The following is a 13,533-nucleotide window of genomic DNA, read 5'->3' as shown; positions in this document are numbered from 1 at the left end:
TATTTGGGCACGCTAAGGATTTCTTCTCGCACCCCCCTAAAGCAGCACTACTGGCTATTCCAGGCACCCTGCTGGCCAGATGTACGGAACGAGGGGCGACAGAGGTGCAGCCCCCAGGGCCATGCGTCCAGTAGGACGGCACCGCTCACACAGCCCTCCCTACAGCCCTGAATGGTAGTATCAACAGCAGGGATTTAAGAGAAAGTGGACGGTAGCAGTGGAAGAGTCTGATTGTTACCAAATATAGTAAACAATGAAATTGTGTCAGTAGATTGGTGAACATGTTTAATTTGTACACATTTTGGTCAAGGAAGGAAATAATAACAGTCATCTTTGTGTGTGGACACAAAAGTCTATTGGTACTGTTTGGGGATGTACATGACATTCTTCATTTGTCCATTAGCCTGTGGATGGTATGGGTTGGGTACAGGCTTCTGGCAGTCGGGATGCCGGCGTTCAGAATACTGACTGCGGCATCCCGACAGTCAGAATCCCAATGCCAGGAGGTAAGTACCCTAACCCTCCCCTTCCGCAGTCTAACCCTAACCCGTAATGCCTACACTAATCCTAATACTGACAGGATGTCAGTGGTCGGGAATCTGGAGCTGGGATTCCAACTGCTGGAAAGCCAACTACATCTCGATGATACACATATGAATAATTCATTGTAAAATACAACTGTTTACATAAGACCCTCCAATATTTGGACGCATACTACACATGCATCATTAGAACACGAAAAAAAAAAAAAACCTTTAAATCAAAGACATAAGTCACCTTTTTGGCACACGCACATACACAATGGTTCTAAGATGCACATCACATGCCTGCCGCTGTTCCTCTGATACTCTACCAGTTCAGGGTGTAATTCTTACAGCACCCCTAATGTGTGCTTTCCTGTACCCTGGGTACTGCTGCATTGTCACTGAGTGCGCTTGTAGTAACTTAAAATAATTGAAAGCACCTGATGAAGCTACACAATAACACTGAGCAATTTGCAAAGCAATGAGCTACAAACAAGTATCAGCTTGGCATGTACCAAACACTTGTTTCAGGGGTTTAAGTTTAATAACGGTGGTATTGCCAACCTTCATTTTATTTTCCCATATGGATATAAAACAAATGAGCTTGTGTTAGTGAGTTCTCTAAATCTGTCACGCTCCAAAAAAACCCCTTCTATTCCTGTCATTTTTTGCCATTTAGTTTCACAATATGATGGCTGTAAAGTCATATAGAGTGTGGTTATGTGTTTGGCGTCACATCATGCATCCAACGTGTCATTATTATGAGTTGTTTGAGCTGGAAGTGGGAGTGTTCAGACACGAGCAGCATAACAATCCTGACACATGATCCACAATCAGTAAAGTGCTGTTTTGTGTTAGCAGCTGCTGGGTGAAATTGATGTGGATGATCATTCTCCTCCTATTGTCCCATAAAAGTTTATTTTTGTCTTTCTGATGTTTATTTTTGCAGCGACAGCTGCTTCTTGATCTCTAAGACGGCAAATAAAACATCTTTTCCATGTATTAAAGTGAATTGGAATGTGAGGATAAAAATGTATTTCAGAGTTTACAAATATAGTACACTTCATAAGCTCTTTATCCACTGTATATCAGGTTGCCATCAAAAGTGTTATTTTTTAAGATATAATGGCTTCATACAAAGCAAATTACAAGACACATTTGTAGAACAGCAACAGACTCTGCACATTCTTCACTAACACTCACTTATGCAGAAGGTTAGTACTTCTGTGGGGTGAATGACTGTGCAATGGCTGCTGGTCGTCATGTCTCTGTCCTGAGCAGTGGAAGCTGCCCCAGGGTAAGGATGGGGACAAGCCTGTCGCCAGATGGACCCAAGACTACTAGTTATGTATATTTTAAAGGTGGCGACATGTGTCCTCATAAATATGGCCTCAATACGCCACACAGCGTGACATGCCTGGCGTGAGTCAGCCACCAGGTCCCGTGCTACTCTGCTAGCGTCGGGCATCTTTCTTTTTGCCAAAAGTGCGTCTTAATCGCAATGTGATGCAACTAGGACGCATCGGCAGACTGTGCTGATTAATTTTATATGTGACACTTGTATGTCTGTGGGCAACTGAGTCTGTATATGAACCACAACGGAAAAAAGGTGCGGCTGCTACATTGTAGCACTTCATATACAGATTCAAAGACTCAGTCGCACTCAGATGTACAAGTTTTGTATATCAAATTAATCAGCTGAGTCTGCTGGTGCGTCCTAGTCGCCTCGCGACTAAAATTTTCGCCAAAAAAAGACACTTGGTGCTAGCAAAGTCTCTCGGGACCTAGCGCGCTGAGAGAGGCTTTTTGGCGAGACTGTGGCAAAAATGTGTAAAGACAAATCTGTAATGTATTTCAGAGTCACAAGGAATAGCACACATTAAAATGATGAACTGTTAGTGTAGGGGAACATGCCCTTTATGCCTTTCCCCTCTGTTACTGGAAGCGTTGAGCGATAATCCATTAACACCCAGTGTTTCCCAACTCCAGTCCTCATGGACCCCTAAAACTGCATGTTTTACAGATCTCCTCAGTATCACAAGTGAAATCATTAGCTCCACCTGTGCAATTTTTAAAATGTGTCACCCAGTATGAATACACCTGTGCACTTCCTAGGAGATCTGGAAGACTTGCACTGTAAAGCTGGCCACACACTAGACCAACTTACATCCAACCATCCAACTAGTTGATTGGTTGGAATGAAAATCTGGTAACATATGAGAGTAAATGACAATCAGCAATTTGCTCCCAAATGCTGGAAAATGGACCAAAACTATTGTTTGAACAAATAGTTTAGATCACACATTTAACAAACTTGTCTGAACGACCATTTTCATCTGTTTTCTGGCATTTAGGAGCAAACTGCTGATCATAAGTTACTCCCATACGTTACCAGGTTTTCATTCCAACCAATCAACAAGTTGGCTTGTTGGATGTACAGTAAGTTGGTCTAGTGTGTGGCCAGCTGACAGACCATTCTGACTGTCCAACATAACGATTTTCGATGTCGTAAGGATGTCCATTCACTGTCTGCATGTTTTAAAAATCGTTCGTCGTTCATGAAAATCAATCACAAAATCGTTCATTAATTTAGTAACCAACGTTTTTTGTAAACGATTTTCGTTCACTTCTTCAAGGGAAAATCTGAACGAAAATCGTTGGTTAATAAAATCGTTACATGTGTATGCACCTTAAGAGTTCTAGCAAGCATCTCATTCTTAACAATATATATGTATATATTGATTAGTAATGATTGAATCTGCAAATTCACTCCTAGACTATTCCTTTTCATAAAACAACATTGTGGTAATGTCCAGGGCCGACAAGAGCCGCACGGGGCCCGGGTGACAGGGGGAGTGGCCTAATCGCAGAAGGCGTGGTCACACCCCCTTAGAAGGAAAAAATATATATTTTGCAATGCCGGGACGGGGGCGCTGTGAGCCCCTCTGCCCGGCGCACAGCCAATGGGGGCGCGATCAGAATGATCGCTCCCCCCATAGGCATAGGAGACTGCTCCAGCTGCTGCTTATCAGCTGTGAGCAGTCTCCCACTGCAGCCCAGCACACGCTGCTGCTGTGATGTAGAAGGGAGGTGGGGGGCGGTGCCAAACCCAGACCCCCGCCGGGCCCCTCCAGCAAGCCCGGGTAATTTGTACCAGCTCCCCCCCCCTCTCGGCGCTCCTGGTAATGTCTTGTGTCAGAAACTTAAGAGGAATTAGAAAGTCAAACAAGCAGGAAAGGGTTGTGGATTGGAAAGTGTACCAGCCAAAACTCTCTCTACCAGATAGGGAAGCGGAGAACCCCAAATAACCAATACGACATCAGCAGGGAAAGTATTTATCTATGAAGATGATGGTGGGAGCAGGTGTCTTCCTGTCCATGTAAATCCTGGTATAATCAATGAGTGGAACAAGGCAAATTCTTGTTGTATCTTACTTTTCATGTCCCTTGTACATAAGCACTTGCAAAATATTGACAACTTAACACTTACATACAGTACATCCCATCTTCACATTCTGTCTCAATTTAATTTTGCTATTTACTGATTTATTCTATGTGTGCCTGTATATCCCCATCATAAGATATGATGTATGATTAACATTCCTGTTCTAGTAAGACAAGCATTACTACTACATGTAGGCACAGTATTAGACTTTATTGCTACTATTACAATTCGATAGTGGGCCTGTACTGTTAGTACACCATGGATGTGTACAGGTGCTAGCTATGATATCACCCTATATATGATATCTGGCAATTTCTACAGCAGAGAAGCAACAGACACTTGGCGAATGCTGTATGGCGGAATACTTGTACATTAGGGAAGATCTTAACACTGGTAGAAACCATAATAAATCCCCATATCACACACTAGAGATCCACAGTAAAATGCAGCTAAAATATTAATACAAGTTATATGCACTGTTTTCTTTATTAATTTTAACACTAAATAAAATATGCTGCCCTTTGGAGGAGTCATGGACTGCATTCAAGGTCCCCAAATTCAATCAGGTTGTTCCCACATAGCATAAACTGGAAAAGCAAAAGAAAATATCTGGGCGCTGGTCTAACTGGTGACAATAAATCACTAATCAAATTGCAGCTTTCTAAATGGTATTGTCCCTTTGACTTAATAATGACTTAATAATTATTAGAATCAATATACCGTCTGTATATTGGATTCTGGAGGATTAAATTCAGAATTTAATATAATAAAAATAATTGCTGCTGTTTGTGATAATTTTTACACATTTTTTATGGAATTATTTTTAATAAATTGAATGTCTCAATTCTAACTAATTGAATGGCGCTATCTTTTTATGGAAGTTTTTTCATAAAGATAATTCTTAAACTGGAAAATAATGATATTTTTTATAATCATGCTCAGTGGTTACACAGTACTGGGGAAGCAGAGTGTTGTTTACAGTAAGTGCAAAACACATGTTCTGCAAATACACAGTAAAGATGCCTCTTCCCAGCAGCAGAGTGTCTGTCCCTGAAAGGGTACGCAGGCAGAAGGTCCACATGGTCTGAATGTGAACATGGTCTGAATGTCAACATGGACAGGATGCCAACATTTAACATGTCAACATTCACAATATCGACCCTGATATAAACTAAAGTGCAGGTTTTAGGAACTGGAGATGTTGCCCATATCAACTAATCAGTTTCTACTTAACATTTATCTAGCACCTTCTAGAAGATAATATTTACTGTAGAATCTGATTGGTTGGGCAACATCTCCACTTTTAAAAACCCGCACTTTAGTAAATATACCCCATAATGTCAACGTTGTCAAAATGTGGACACTGTGAAAGTTGACAGCCATAATGTCAACATCTGATTTTAGGGTGAGGATTACATTAGAGTTAGGATGAGGATTACATTAGAGTAAGTGTGAGGTTTACATTACAGTTAGGGTAAGGATTACATTACAGTTAGGGTGAGGATTACATTACAGTTAGGGTGAGGATTACATATTACAGTTAGGGTAAGGATTACATATTACAGTTAGGGTGAGGATTACATTACAGTTAGGGTGAGGATTACATTACAGTTAGGGTGAGGATTACATTACAGTTAGGGTAAGGATTACATTACAGTTAGGGTGAGGATTACATATTACAGTTAGGGTAAGGATTACATTACAATTAGGGTAAGGATTACATATTACAGTTAGGGTAAGGATTACATTACAGTTAGGGTAAGGATTACATATTACAGTTAGGGTAAGGATTACATTACAGTTAGGGTGAGGATTACATATTACAGTTAGGGTAAGGATTACATTACAATTAGGGTAAGGATTACATATTACAGTTAGGGTAAGGATTACATTACAGTTAGGGTGAGGATTACATTACAGTTAGGGTAAGGATTACATATTACAGTTAGGATAAGGATTACATTACAGTTAGGGTGAGGATTACATATTACAGTTAGGGTAAGGATTACATTACAGTTAGGGTAAGGATTACATTACAGTTAGGGTAAGGATTACATTACAGTTAGGGTGAGGATTACATATTAAAGTTAGGGTAAGGATTACATTACAATTAGGGTAAGGATTACATATTACAGTTAGGGTAAGGATTACATATTACAGTTAGGGTAAGGATTACATTACAGTTAGGGTGAGGATTACATATTACAGTTAGGGTAAGGATTACATTACAATTAGGGTAAGGATTACATATTACAGTTAGGGTAAGGATTACATTACAGTTAGGGTAAGGATTACATATTACAGTTAGGGTAAGGATTACATTACAGTTAGGGTGAGGATTACATATTACAATAGGGTAAGGATTACATTACAATTAGGGTAAGGATTACATATTACAGTTAGGGTAAGGATTACATTACAGTTAGGGTAAGGATTACATATTACAGTTAGGATAAGAATTACATTACAGTTAGGGTAAGGATTACATTACAGTTAGGGTGAGGATTACATATTACAGTTAGGATAAGAATTACATTACAGTTAGGGTAAGGATTACATTACAGTTAGGGTGAGGATTACATATTACAGTTAGGGTAAGGATTACATTACAGTTAGGGTAAGGATTACATTACAGTTAGGGTAAGGATTACATTACAGTTAGGGTGAGGATCAGTGGCGGCTCCAGAGGTGGTGCTGCTGCGCAGGCCATTATTCAAATAGGGGAGCCACACCAACTGCCAGTGAGTTTTGGCTGGCAATATTTGGCAGCATTTGTTACGACAGTTGGTGTGGCTCCCCTATTTGAATTTTAGATTGCACTGCAGCCCCACCTCTGGAGCCACCACTGGATTACATTACAGTTAGGTTTAGGATTACATTACAGTTAGGGTGAGGATTACATTAGAGATATGCTGGCTATACACTAGTACGATGCGATTCATCGTATGTTTTCTCTTGAACTCCCCGGCAGCACGATTTAGTGCTTTTTCACACATACGATTATGATAGATATGATGGGCTGCACATCTGATCATACGATACGTTTTAAGTGCGGCCTGAGCGCACATCGGATCGTAACCTACCTAAATGCTACACGATTTTGACACAATTCATCGTACAGTGTCGAAAATTGGCCAATCGGCCCAAAATAGCGCTAAGGTATGGCCAGCATTAGGGGCATTAGGGTGATGATTACATTAGAGTTAGGGTGAGGATTCTATTACAGTTAGGGTGAGAACTACATTAGAGTTAGGGTTACGATTACATTAGAGTAATGGTGCGTACACACGGTCAGATATTACAGGACAATAAGAACGATAATGATATATCGTTATCGGTCATATCGTCCTGTTTTTGGGCCCTTCCAACCCTCAAACGATGGTTGATGCGCGGGCACGGATGGTCAATATCAACCATCGCCTGTGCATGCAGGCCAACCTGGTCGATATCGACTAGGTTAGCCGGGTTACTATAGGGACCAGTGATCGTTATCGACGTTTGGGGGGTTGGTGCATGTGCTGGATGTTCGATATCGAACATCCAGCATTTGCAGGACGATCAGACAACGATATCTGATCGTAGTCTGATCGCTCCGAGTGTGTACGGAGCTTTAGGCATACTTGCCTACTTTTGAAAATGCATTTCAGGGAGATTATGAAAGCTAGACCTATGTGATATTTTGTTGGTAAATCATCTATACTAATTCCATATATATTTTTAAGCTTTGCTTTATTTAGTATTTTAAGTGGATACCAGTCTTGTGTATATTATTGCTGTTTATTAATACTGCAAATTGTATAGATGTATACATTTTATTGGTCTGACGAACAACGCTTCATTTTCACTAAATTCTTCTTTTTTTTCTTTTGAGGGTTGCAGTAATCCCTCTTTGTGAAGCTTGTCAGAGTGCAATAGTTTGTAATAGTAGCGCTCTGGTGGTTTCTGTTTGTTTCCTAAAATACTTATCTGCAGATGCATCCACTTATATTATTAACACAATTATGTGAACATGCCCTTACTGTAATCAGCTTGCACTTGGCTATCAATGCTGACCCTAGGTTCCCCTCCACAGGCTTAAGAAGATGCATGAAATTATATGAAAAGTCTGTATACAGGGCTATACCACGTTGGTACAAATGCATAGTACAGAAATGAGTAACCTACGCAAAAAAAAAAAAACAATCCCCTTGTTAGCTCTTTGTATAAAAAATGTAGTTTAAAAAAAAAAAATCTAAATTAAAAAAAGTAGACAAAAAAAACAAAACTTCTTCAATCAAGTGCTGTAGTTCTTTGGTTGGCAGAATTACAGAAAAACAGGTTTAAAATGTCCTGTCAGAGAAGAAACAAAACTGCAAGATTCATCTCACACGTAAGAAGATATTGAGCAGATCCCTCTCATTCGTTAAGAAAATTCACAGCAATCAGATAAAAGAAGATTTGTAAGGATTCCAGGTCCCATCAATTTTGAGAAAAGTACTACTTAGTCTAGAAATATAGCACTTGTGGAAGAACAGTAAATCATTGCATTTGTATAAGCAGAGCAGCACAGGAGATTTTCTACCAGGATAGCAAGTGTTGAAATGTGATTACAATCCGACACATTACCAGAGTTCAAGATAAACACACAAAGTGCAACTTCCTGGAGGAAAAGAACACATACTGTATGCACTCATTTGCTGATGTAAAAATGGACTCACTAGATATTGGAATTATTTCCTATAGAGAGATTACTTTACAAACTGCTGGGCTGTTAGATCTACAAGATCAACAATTCCTTATTTTTTAATACAGGTTGAGTCTCCCATATCCAAATATTCCGAAATACGGAATATTCCGAAATACGGAATAATTTTAGCATGACTGAGATAATGAAACCTTTGATTTTTGATGGCTCAATGTACACAAACTTTGTCTAAGGCACACAATGTTAAAAATATAGTATAAATTTACCTCCAGGCTGTGTGTATAAGGTGTATATGAAACATAAATGAATTTCATGTATGTACACAAACTTTGCTTGAGCCACAAAATTATTGAAAATATTGTATAAAATTACCTACAGGCTTTGTGTATGAGGTGTATATAATACATAAATGCATTCTGTGTGTATATTGGGGTCCCATTCCCAAGATATTTCATTATGATATGCAAGTATTCCAAAATACGGAATATTCCTTTATCCAAAATACCCCTGGTCCCAAGCATTTTGGATATGGGAGACTCAACCTGTATTATATTTTGTACAACACTTAAAGCATACCTATCACTCACACACATCTGTATCTTAAACAAAAACCATGTTACATGTACAGTACTGTCTTACATCAATATAGATGTTTAATCTTTTGGGCTGGTATAAATATAGTGAGTGTGACCATCCTGTGTACAAGTACAGTTGTGTCCTCATACGCTTTTGCCGCTGTTGTGCAAAACTACCCTTCTCAGCTTGCTAGGTCATGTGTGACTCGGCTTGCATTACATTTCTTTTTTGCTTGAATGTGCGTCTTAGTCACAATGTGAGGCGACAAAACATCGTAACCAGACTGCACTGATTCATTTGATATGTTACACTTGTACATCTGTGTGCGAATGAGTCTGAATCCGTATACAAAGTGCTATGACGCAGCAGCCGCAACTTTTATTCACACCAACTTCCACTGTGCTTCATCTGCAGCTTAGCACATATTTTAAAAGTAATCCCTGTGCGTATAAAGTCGCAGCACAGTTTCTCTGTTACAGATTGAGTGGTGTTTAGCGTGGCTCACTTGTCCCAGGCGTCTCGCACCGCATGGCGTATTGAGGCTAGATGTATGGGGACATATCTATAAGGTCATTATGCTTCTGAAAAACGTTCTGTAACATTGTCAACAGTTATACTCAATTCATCCATCACTCGGTTTAGATTCACCCAAAGTATCATCATCTGGAGAACCAGGCTAATCACACTGCATGGAACGTAAAGAAGCCAATCACAAAAGAATTAACAAATGTCATATAACATTAATAATAAAAAAAGACCTCACAGCCCTTCTGGCACTAACTCCACCTGGACTGTTGTAGGTGAATATCAGTTAATAAATGCTACTACATGTGATTGTTACAGGAGATTTCATTTATAAATGGCCTGGCCTATTCTAATCTTCATCTTCGCTTATGTTCTATGTACACATGATACATTTACGACATATAAAGTTACCCATAGCCAATTGGTCACAAAAAAATGGTAGCTTAAGAAATTCTGCTTTTCAAGTTTGTTGAATCAGTGAATTGAAGTAAATGGAAGAGACTGTGATTTGTTAGCAGACTTTAAAAATTTAGCCAAGAATTACAAACATTTCTTGAATTGCAGCAAAAGAGAACTTCTAGGACTTCATACAACTGCCATTACTAAACTGCCGAAAGCTTGTACATTTTCATCAATTCGCTTTAAATGAACAAACACATTTGCCAAGAAACCAGATTTCCATAGGACAGCCTCAAATGTTACAAACAGGATTGTGGTCTCAACAGAAATGGGCATGGACTGGGCAGATAGGAGCAGGATTTGAGTCATTCATAAATGCATCAATGTAAGAAGATCTGCAATATACACAACGGTTAATTTAAATAATCATTGAGACAATATAGAAGGAGGTGCTGCACAAAGAGGGAAGGGCCACATGTTTAATTTGCTTCTCTCAAGAATTGTGGACATTGTTAATAACTCTGCAATTCAGTAAAGCTTTTAACAGTGGAACTATTAATGTTAGATTACTGAAAATGGCATGATGGACACACTTTAAGCAAGATGGCAAAATGAAAGCTCCCTTCTCCCTAATTGTAGAACTGTGGCTTTCGATCTCCCAGGGTAAGGCAGGTTAGAAGATGCTCAGTAGAGCTATCTAGTTTATCTATTTATAATTCTACTTTGTCTTTACAACAATTTGTTGTACTATTCCAAATCTCTTTTATGTATGGCAATTATTTTATGTATAAATAGAACCTATTGGTTCCTCTCTTTGCTGTTCGGATGATATCATACACTTTTTGCACTTCTGTACAACTATTGTGATCATTGTATTTGTATTATTGTTTAGTGAGATGTCTATAAATGTGATGCTTGACGCTTCAATAAAAAAATGTAGAAAAAAAAACATGCTCAGCATTTCCAGCAAAACAATACAATAATACAAGATTTATTGTCATTAAACAAAACAATACTATAAATTGTCAATAATATATCAGTATAAGTCACCCCGACAACGGTAAACAAGGAAATATTCCTTCTCACACAAAAGAACTAATATCAGTGTGACAGTTTCACACTCGCACAGCTGATACTCGTGCAAAGCACTGACTATTATATCAGCGATGACTATTATGTCAGCACTTAGTACGAGTCAGCATGGTTATAAACCCACTGATGTTAATTTATTAAATAACCTGTAATTTAGACTACTTTAATCAGATAAAATCCCCCATGTACTCTTTAAATTATTTTGCTCATAAAGGTCCTGAATACATGGAACTTTACCGTAGTCTTAAACAAACATTCATGAATACCTTGCTCGGGAACAGTACAATTGCCATACAGTGATAGGATTAGTCAAGGCACTCTCACTAAAAATGTAAAAGTGTTGAAGTATTGCTTTACTTATGCTGGGCATACACGGCCAGATAAAATGCCTGTCAGACCGACAGACATTTTATCTGGCCGGCTGCCAGCCGCAGATGTCCGCGGCATACACTGTGAGATTTCTCTCACAGTGTATTCGGCAGATATCCGCGCTCCGCCCCCGTGGGAGGAGACATTTCCCTGTTCCTTCCGTAGGAAGGAACACAGGAAATGTCTGTCTGTCGGCCGCGGCTGGGCATACACTGCCCGATGCGGCCGACAGTTTACTGGGAAATATCTCATCGGAAGGGCATGCTGGACAATCCGGCATGCCCGACCAAGCAATATTTAACCCTCGGTCGCCTCCCTACACGCTACAATTATCGGGGCGATCCACCGATATCAGGCGGATCGCCCCGATAATTGTAGCGTGTATGGCCAGCATTAGACAAGCCGCCCTTAACCGATTCAAAAAGAAAAGGCGTTGTTGCGACTTTTTCATAGTATTTACTTACCATGACATGTCACTTGTGATCTGAATATCCCAAAATGTTAAGGATCCCACCACCTCAATGGTTGAACCATCTAAAACTACCGGCAGCTTAGGAATTTTACTTTCCTTCCTGAATCAATGACCAATTTGTTGATGTAGAAGCATATAAAAGTAAATAATTATTTTACTCCACTCTGCTAATGTCACAACCTCATTTCTATAAGTACCCTCATCCACGCTGCCTATCAGACAACAATGGCGATATCATCTGCAAATGTTACCATCTCAACAGATTGCAAAGATGATGCACAATCATGGGTAAATATGAAATAAAGTAGGGGACTAAGGAAGTAACTCTGTGGGGCACCTGTTTTTAACATCACTTCTCCTAAAGTGAAATTAACTAACTTACCCACTTGAGACCTGTTTATCAGAAAACCTAAAAACAATTACAAGGGTACCCATTTATCCCCACGACAGATATTTGGATACCTAAGAAAACGGGATTATGGTATTAAAAGCAGAACAAAATTCAGCAATAAGTGCTTTGCAATAGCCGGCTTCATTGCTGTCATTAAAATGATTTTATGTGTTTTGAAATTACAGCAATTGCTGTAAGTTTACCGAAAATTATGTGAAAAAACACAGGTTGTCCTAAATAAAATAGCAGTTTGTAGCATCCACTAATATATATGTAAATGATATCATACCATTGTAGAAGCTATTTGGATCCGAGCTAGCTGCTTCTAGACCCATTGCAAATGCAATTTTGCTTATGCCTTTTCTCTGACTACCTTCCCAGCATGAATCAGCACGGAAAGCTCAACCAAAATTCTAAATAGTATCAAAATGGACACTGTATTGATTTGCTAAATATTAGATTCTTTAAAACTATTAAATCAGTTACTGTAAATATTCCAAAATTATGTTTTACGTAGGAGCAAATTTTAGCAACACTTTTCCTGTAAATTCTTAATTTTACAAATCGTAATAAATGTGTGAGTCGATGTTCAGCTTCTTTACTGAACCACACAGTCCTGCTGATTATGGCAGATTTGTAGCCTATGTATTAGTCAGTTTACTGCATACATACAACTATATAGAAGAAAGCCTCTACTGTAATATATTGATGTATTTAATGTTACAAATTCCATAATGAAGACATATATAACATTTACCATAGCTATACCAGTGCTAGAAGTGGTCCCTGTGTACAGTGATCTGGAACAGCAGTGTGAAAGGACATTTAATAGGCCTTTCAGACATGAGCTGGGACTCTGGCATGGCTCCAACCCAAGTTTTTGAACATGGCTTCAACCAGTGTCTCAGCTAGGGACCCCATTTCACACTACTCCTTGGACCCGGTGTCTGCCCTGACATTCAATGTGAGTCATTGTAAGTGGACGCTGTTTTTGGCCACAATAATGAGCTAATGAAAACTGGGTGGTGACTGGCTGCTGGGTGCCACGAACAGCCAA

General features: G+C 39.2%; 1 protein-coding gene across 3 annotated transcripts in view; it reads right to left on the bottom strand.

The window, feature by feature from the left end:
- RARB (retinoic acid receptor beta) overlaps positions 1-13,533 on the bottom strand; it is a 941,440-nt gene that overhangs the window by 486,618 nt on the left and 441,289 nt on the right. The gene's annotated exons all lie outside the window — the stretch shown is intronic.

This window comes from Taudactylus pleione, unplaced genomic scaffold (genome assembly GCF_031769625.1).
Source record: "Taudactylus pleione unplaced genomic scaffold, aTauple2 ptg000053l, whole genome shotgun sequence".
NCBI classification, from domain to species: domain Eukaryota; kingdom Metazoa; phylum Chordata; class Amphibia; order Anura; family Myobatrachidae; genus Taudactylus; species Taudactylus pleione.
Note: the sequence above shows the minus strand (reverse complement) of the source record. Positions and strands in the feature narration are given on the sequence as shown.